Source organism: Physeter macrocephalus, chromosome 11 (assembly GCF_002837175.3).
Source record: "Physeter macrocephalus isolate SW-GA chromosome 11, ASM283717v5, whole genome shotgun sequence".
Lineage (NCBI taxonomy): Eukaryota > Metazoa > Chordata > Mammalia > Artiodactyla > Physeteridae > Physeter > Physeter macrocephalus.
The window spans coordinates 134,038,615-134,046,335 of NC_041224.1; the positions used below are offsets into that span (position 1 = coordinate 134,038,615).

General features: G+C 38.2%; 1 protein-coding gene across 4 annotated transcripts in view; it reads left to right on the top strand.

The window, feature by feature from the left end:
* GNG2 (G protein subunit gamma 2) overlaps window positions 1-7,721 on the top strand; it is a 218,494-nt gene that overhangs the window by 85,811 nt on the left and 124,962 nt on the right. The window contains exon 1 of one of the 4 annotated variants that reach the window (XM_028495859.2): window positions 1,823-1,839. The exons of the other annotated variants lie outside the window; for them this stretch is intronic. The gene's annotated coding sequence lies outside the window, so the exon portion shown is untranslated. Of the gene's footprint in view, window positions 1-1,822; window positions 1,840-7,721 lie in introns of those variants that run through there. 4 annotated transcript variants of the gene reach the window in all.

Here is a 7,721-nt window from a genome sequence, read left to right on the forward strand (position 1 = left end):
GTGGAATCATACAGTATTTGTCTTTTTGTGGCTGGCTTATTTTACTTATCAAAACGTCTTCAAGGTTCATTCATGTTACGGCATACGTTGGAATTTCCTTCCTTTTATGGGCTGAATAATATTCCATTGTATGTATATACTATAGTTTTTTATCCATTAATCTGTTGATGGACACTCGGGTCGCTTCCATGTTTTAGCTATTGTGAATAGATCATGGGTGCACAAATATCCCTGCTTTCACTTCTTTTGGGGTACCCAGAACTGTAATTGCTGTATTATATGGTAACTGTGTTTAATTTTTTGAAGAATGGCCATACTGTTTTCCATAGCCGCTACACCATTTTATAATCCCACAGCAGTACACAAGGTCCCAATTTCTCCACATCCTCACCAACATTTGTTATTTCCTGGGGTTTTTTGTTTGTTTGTTTTTGACGGTAACTATCCCAGTGGGTGTGAATTGGTATCTCTTTGTGGTTTCAATTTGCATTTCCCTGAGGGTTAGTGATATTGAATGTCTTTTCACGTGCCTGTTGGTGATTTGTATGTCTCCTTTAGAGAAATGTCTATTCAAGTCCTTTACCCATTTTTTAATTGGATTGTTTTCGAGGAGACATTTTGAAATGGCGGTATCTCTTAACATAGTGTGTCAGAAAGATCATGATTATAATATTTGTATTCAGTCTCTTGCATACACCAGTATTATCCCTGCCCAAGTGAAATACATCTCTCAAAAGTAACTTTTAAACGCAAGAGGAGAAAGAAAATCTGCATAGATCCTGATAATTAGTGATATCGAGAACCTGATAGTGAAATTCAAACCCTAATTGTAGACCAGTGATCCTGCTGGTCAGGTGCAGGCCAGGCCCCCAGGAGGGGGCCATCACTTCAGTGTCTTTCTAGTCTCTACTCATTAGCTGCAGGAGAAAAAGTGCCCAATAGGTAGCAAGTTCAGAAAAAGGGAGGAGAAACTACCTACTAAATTGTTCTCAAACTCTTTATAATGGAGAGGATTAACCTTGGAAAGGGGCTATAGTAGTTAAACAACAACAATAGATTCTGAGAGAAGTTTCTACTAACGCAATGTGATTCTAATCTAAATTTCACTTTTGAAAATAAGAATTCTGTGTTTCATTTTCCCCCACAGATTTCACTCTCCATTCCAAAAGCAGTGAGGCAGGGTATGGATGGGGCTGAGGCGATCTGGGCAGAAAGATTAGGGAAGACTGTTGAACAGCAGTGATACCTGAGGTTTATGGTGTGGGTGCAGATGTTGACCTTGAATGGTTTGAAGAGCTCCTGAAAGACTGTATGTTAATTTTTTTGTAATGCACCCTGTGTGTGTACTAGGAGGTTGGATAATGACCTCCAACTTTTTAAAATTTGCAAATCTGTTGATTCTGTGGTTACTGGGAGGACCCATGACTGGCTTTACTAGACCCAGGTGGGAGAGGGGAATTACAGAGTTGGGTTAAGACTTTGTCCCAGCCTATGACATCGTAGAATTGCAGAGCTAAAAATGACCTGGGAACAAACCTAGCCTGTATCAACCCCTCCATGACGGATAATAAAATAGGCCCAGAATTTGTTACCTTTCTAGAGCTGCACAGTTGATTAATACCTCACCTCCCAATTCAATTTCCATTCTACTTCCCTCCACCGTAGGGCAAATGGATAGAGAAAGTCATTATACTTTGTCACTTTAAAAATTATTTGGAAGACCATAGTCTTTTGTTTAAAAAGAAGAGGGTAATGTTTGAAGTTAATATGCTATGTTTCTGTGTTCAAATTTGTTCAAAGGTAAAGATGCCCATGTGGAATTGAGATTCAGATTTTCAGGTAAGAGCGTTAGAGATGTATGTGGTTCCTTAAAACTCTTACGTTAAAGAAAATCAATTATATTTAATGGGAGTCAATGTTCAGACAATGTTCAGAATCTCTAGAGGACTTCCTTAAACATTAGAAAAGAGGGAGCTCAATTCTCAAACTCTAGAGATAACATGTTTCTTAGAAGTGAAGATATAAGACAGGGTCAGCCCTTTTATCTCTTGTTAAACAGTCAAGCTCTTAATGGAAAGACTTAGTAAAACCAGTCACTTGACCCTTCCTCCCTATTTGTTTGGCCTTCCCTTGTCCCCCTGCCAGTCTGGTTGTCAGGGTCAGACCTTCCCATGATCCTCTGCCCCAGGCACCCGGCAATAGAGCTGAAGGAGTGGGTCTGGAAACTGGAGTGATGGGCTCTACTACAGATTCCTTGCAACATAAGCAGGGCCATTGCTGTTCTTAGGAAATCCTTTTTTTTTTTTTTTTTTAAATTTCACTTTTTACTATCCCCTCTGCATTTTCAATGAAAACCTTTAAACCCAAGCCCCCACTCCCTTTATTCATTACAGGTGACCTCACCTCCTGTTATTTGGAGAAGGTATATATTATGGAATTCCCCAACCTCATTCTTTACCACCTCACAATTTCTCATGTCTTCATTCATTTTCTTCTCCTCCCTTCCTAGGTCAAATTAGCACAGCTTTTCTTTCAAGCCTGGACTTGAACTCTTATTTCCTTTTACTTTCTAGGGGACTATGTTCTGACAATAATTCTATCTCCTTCTTACACATTTGGCTTCTTCTTTTTATTGGCCCTTTCCTCTTTGCCTGCAAACATGCTTAGTTTACACATATAAATTTAAACAAACCTGTTGCCAACAAAGCTTCCCCTTGACTTTGGTAATCTCTACTAACTTTGTTTTCTTCCTACCTGTAGCGGAGGAAAAATAGTTTTCCCTCCACCTTTCTCAGTTCTGAGAAGCCTGTAACAAAAGACAGATTGATAAGAGAAAAACAAATGGACATTTATTAACTTGTATACCTCATGTGTACATGGGAGATATCAGGGAAAAATGAGGAGCTCTCAGAAGTGGTTTAGAACTCAGGCTTAAATACCATCTTGAGCTAAAGACAAAATTGAGGAGGAGTGGAGGAGGGCAGTTATGGGGAGGTGGCCAGGAAAAGTGTGGTAAATAAGAGTAAGATTTGATATACATATTTAAGTTGGTTCCACTCCTTCTTTTCCTGGAACAGAGAGGGAGGCACCCTTACAAATCGAGATTTCCTTTATAATGTAAATTTCCCTTACAAAAATGTAACTTCTAGTATGTTTTCATAATTTCTCCAGTGTCTCCTGTTTCCCACGATAATCTGCCTGAAATAATCCTTATGCCCAAGAGGCATATTTTGGAGTGGCTTATTCCGCCACCCTTCATGCCTCTCTGAAGGCTCCCAACTTCTCCATTAACTCCAAGTTCTGCTCCCCAAATATGAGTGTTCTCAAGATTTGATTCTTCTGCCACTAAATTTCTCCCTCTTCCTTTATCAAACCCTTTTCTATGATTTCTGTCATTGTCACTGGGGTGGGGGCAGTTCCAAATCTGATTCTCCATCCTGATCTCTCACCTACTCTAAACTTGCACATCGAGCACCCTGCAAACTTGCCAGAACATCCAACCCACTGAAACTGAGGCTCCAAATCAGTGCTTGCCATTGCCTTTCCCCACTCAAAACCAGCTCCTCACCTGATTCCATAACTATTAATGACACCCCATTCTCTCAGTCCCTCAATTAGGAAAACCCAATTTCATTATTTTCCTCACCAAACAACCAAGTTGGAGTCAGTTGCTCAGACCTTTGCATTGTCATTGGAAACATATCTTGACACCATCTAATCTTTCCCATGTTGATAGACAGTGTCTTTGTTCTAGCCCTCCTGACCTCCAGCTGGGCTGATTTGTTGTTTGTGTTCTTGCCTCTCCCTGGAAGAACTTTCCTGCTTCTCCTTCCACACTTCACCCCTATAGTCTTGCTTCTCTCCATAGCCAAATTCCATTCATCTTGTAAGGCTCAGTTCAAATGCTGTCTCTTCCATGAAGTCTTCCTTGGTTTCTTCCTTTCCCAATAAAAAGCAGTCTTTACTTCCCTTGAAGTCTTTTGTTCTTTCATCACAGCAATTAGTGCATTCTCGTGTGTATAATGGCAATCTGCTTTTTTTTTTTCTTTTGCAAGCTCTTTGAGGACAGCAGCCACACCCAGTTTCATCTTTGTCTTCCTTACAGCACACAAATATAGCTTGGGTTTTTGTTTGTTTTTAATTTCAGTTTTATTGAAGTATAATTGGCAAATAAAATTATTAGATATTTAAAGCGTTCATCATGGTGATTGGATATACATATATACTGTGAAAGGATTCCTCCCATCTAGTTAATTAACACATACATCACCTCACATATATTTGTGGGATTTTTGTTTTTGTTTTTTTGTCTGTTTGTTTTTGGTGAGAACATTTGGGTTCACAAATGCAGTTTGTTTATCATTTGTTTAATGAACTTTCTTGAGTCACTTATTTTTTTATGCAGAATGGACTAGATATTCTAGGAACTCATAAACTACTGGGAAAACAGACAAATACTGACAGAATTACAATACAGTCAGTCTGTCCACAAGTCTTATCGGAATGTCCGCAATGTGCCATGTGTCCTTCGAGGGGCCAGGGACACTTGGATGAACAAAACAGGCCAGTTCTTTGTTTTCTTGGAAATTACATTCTATTGGGAGAGACCTGGTAAACACATAAACCGATGGTTTACAGATCTAGCTGCACATTAGAAATCACTGAGGGGTACTTTGAAAAAACACCTATGGCCCAGCCTCAACCCAGACTAATTAGATCAGAATCAGCCAGGATTGGACCCCATTGACAGAAACAAATTACAGTACAAGAAAATATCAGGTAGTGATAAGTGCTGAGGTGGATTAAAATAGAAACAGTTGAATGATAGAGATTGTGTGTATGATGGTGTGGTCATGGGGATTTTACCTTTGTTGGGTAATCCCTGAAGGCCTCTCTGAGATGACATTCACAACTCATGTGCCTTCCCTATTAGTAGTGAGGCAGACAGAGCTGCTGTGATTGACTAGTTCAAGTGCCCTGTGAGGCCATGGCGCAGCCGTGCCTCTCTGAAGAACATGGTCACCAGACTCCAGAAAAAAGGTCTAGCGCTATTAGCAAGGAAGAAGGGGTGAATGGTTATTGGGTGTTCAACAGAGTCTGCCACTATTATTGTTTCCATCCTATACATGAATATATCAAGGCCCAAAAGGTTAAAAAAACTTATCAAGATCATACAGCTTTGAGTTGAACAGTGTTTCCATGCATTCTCCTTTCAGAAAAACAAACATACACAAATATACACAAATGAAAAGCTTGCTTTAGTTGATTGTGATGATCTAGGTAGACTGGAGAAAGAGTCCTGGAAGAAAATACAAAATGGGTCCTGTGAGACGAAGCAAAGAATCACCTTCTAAACAAATGATTCCAGAAGAAATTACATCAGGTCCTAGTACGTGATAAGAATGGCATTTAATTTGGACAACTAGCCCTGCATTTCTGCATTGTCAAATACATATATATATATATATATATATATATATATAATTAAATTGAGTCTTCCTGACTTGTCATTTAAATCAGTTTGATCTAAATAAAATCCACCCTGGGCCAAGAAATGAGCAAGAGAGGCCAAGGGTTCTGTATATGATGTCTATCAGACTTAAAGGAAAACACTGTTTTCTCTAGGGTATACATTTTGTTGATTACAGCACATGTAAGAGAAGCAAGAATACTTTCTGAAATTTCTGATTATGAGTTATTTTGAAAATAGTTTTCCACTTTCCAACTGCAGAGGCAACATGCAGTTCTATTATTGTTGCACTGTCTTCATGGTTCCTACTTTTCATTCTGATATTTCATTTCAGAGGCTAGGTTTGTGAGGCAGCAGTAGTGAAAAAGGGAAATTGCAGTGAAGCTGCCGTCATTACAGTGTTTTGACTGCTTGTCTGTAGGTGTATTTCTGTGCATTCTCATCGTAACAGATTAAGTGTTAACGGTAGGAATACCTTCTCTGTAATAAATGATCGAATGCTTCCTACTCTTATATTTGCATTTTTAAGCAGGAAAGTAAAAGTTCATTTCTAAGCTTTGCCAACAGAGCTGTGTTTAAGAAGGGTATTTATATGATCTGCACAGAACCATATGAGAAAAATTGTGAAAAAATTTACACAGAAAAAAAATTAACAGTCATTTTAGTCTTTCTTTGGAGAATTGAATGGATCCTTTGCCATTATTTTTTAAACTTCATGAATGATGGTTGTGTTTAGAGAACATTACTGTATATAGGCATTAAAGTAATTTCGCTAACAGTTTTATTATTTTTTGTCCATTGGGGGAAAAGAAAACTTGATATCAAACAGTCCCCAAATTTTTTTTATATTAAACTAATAAAAAACTTACATTAAAAAAAGTGAAAATTTCCAAGCAAAAAAAAATTGATTTTTTTATTATGTTTTAAAATAATCTGAAAATACTACAGTATAGAAAAATAATATTCTAAGGCTTAATACACAGGAGAGCGCATAGTAGTTGAAGAACATTGGTTTGGAATCAGAATGTCCTGGACAAGTTGCTTAAACTATCTGTGCCTCTGTTTCCTTATCTATAGATTGGGATATAATGACAATACCTACTTCACAAAATTGTCAGGGGAAAATTATATAATGTATGTAAAATGTTTATTGAACATAGTGCCTGACAAATAGTAACTAACTATTCAGAATTGTAGCTGTTATTAGTATAATTATTATTACCACAAAGATGGAGTAGAGGATCTTTAGTTCTAGCCATGGGGTTCTTAGCGAGTTTTAGCAGAAATGATTATGGCCCAACATGAACCACAGGTGCTGAGAACTTGGAGTAAGGAATCACCTGAGGAAGCCTGCTTCCTTGGCATAGTCAGACGTCAGTGTTCTGACTTAGTTAAGTGCCAGTCTCAGGCTTGCACTATTTGTTCACCAATACATGTGCTTAGGCATAAATATTTCTGATTTTCCTTCCCAACTCATGATAGGCTTACAGGTCTCCGTCTGCTTTAGTTAGATGTAGCCATGTGTCTTGCATTGACCAGTGAAGTGAAAGCAGAAGTGATGTTTGTCACCTCTAGGAGGAAGCTTATAATGACCAGAATGTGAGTGCATTCTTTGGCAATTGACAGTGGTGGAAACACAGGAACAGTGGCTGAGCTCTTAAGCCTGGGTCTTAGAATAAAGACAACACAGAGATGGTCTCACCACTGACCTGCAATGGACACATAGTGAGAGTGAAAAATGAGTTTTTCTGTCTTAAAAGATTTGGGGGTTATATCCACAGTATAACCTTAGCCTATCCTGACTCTGGTTATCCCTTCAAACTCTAGAGAAAAAAATATTATTGGTAACAATACATAAAATATGTAGCAATTTAGAGATAGTCATTTAAAAAAATTTTTTTTAAATTTAATTTTATTTATTTTTTTATACAGCAGATTCTTATTAGTCATCAATTTTATACACATCAGTGTATACATGTCAATCCCAATCACCCAATTCATCACACCACCACCACCACCACCTCCCTGCCACTTTCCCCCCTTGGTGTCCATACGTTTGTTCTCTACATCTGTGTCTCAATTTCTGCCCTGCAAACTGGTTCATCTGTACCACTTTTCTAGGTTCCACATATATGTGTTAATATACAATATTTGATTTTCTCTTTCTGACTTACTTCACTCTGTATGACAGTCTCTAGATCCATCCACGTCTCAACAAATGACCCAATATCGTTCCTTTTTATGGCTGAGT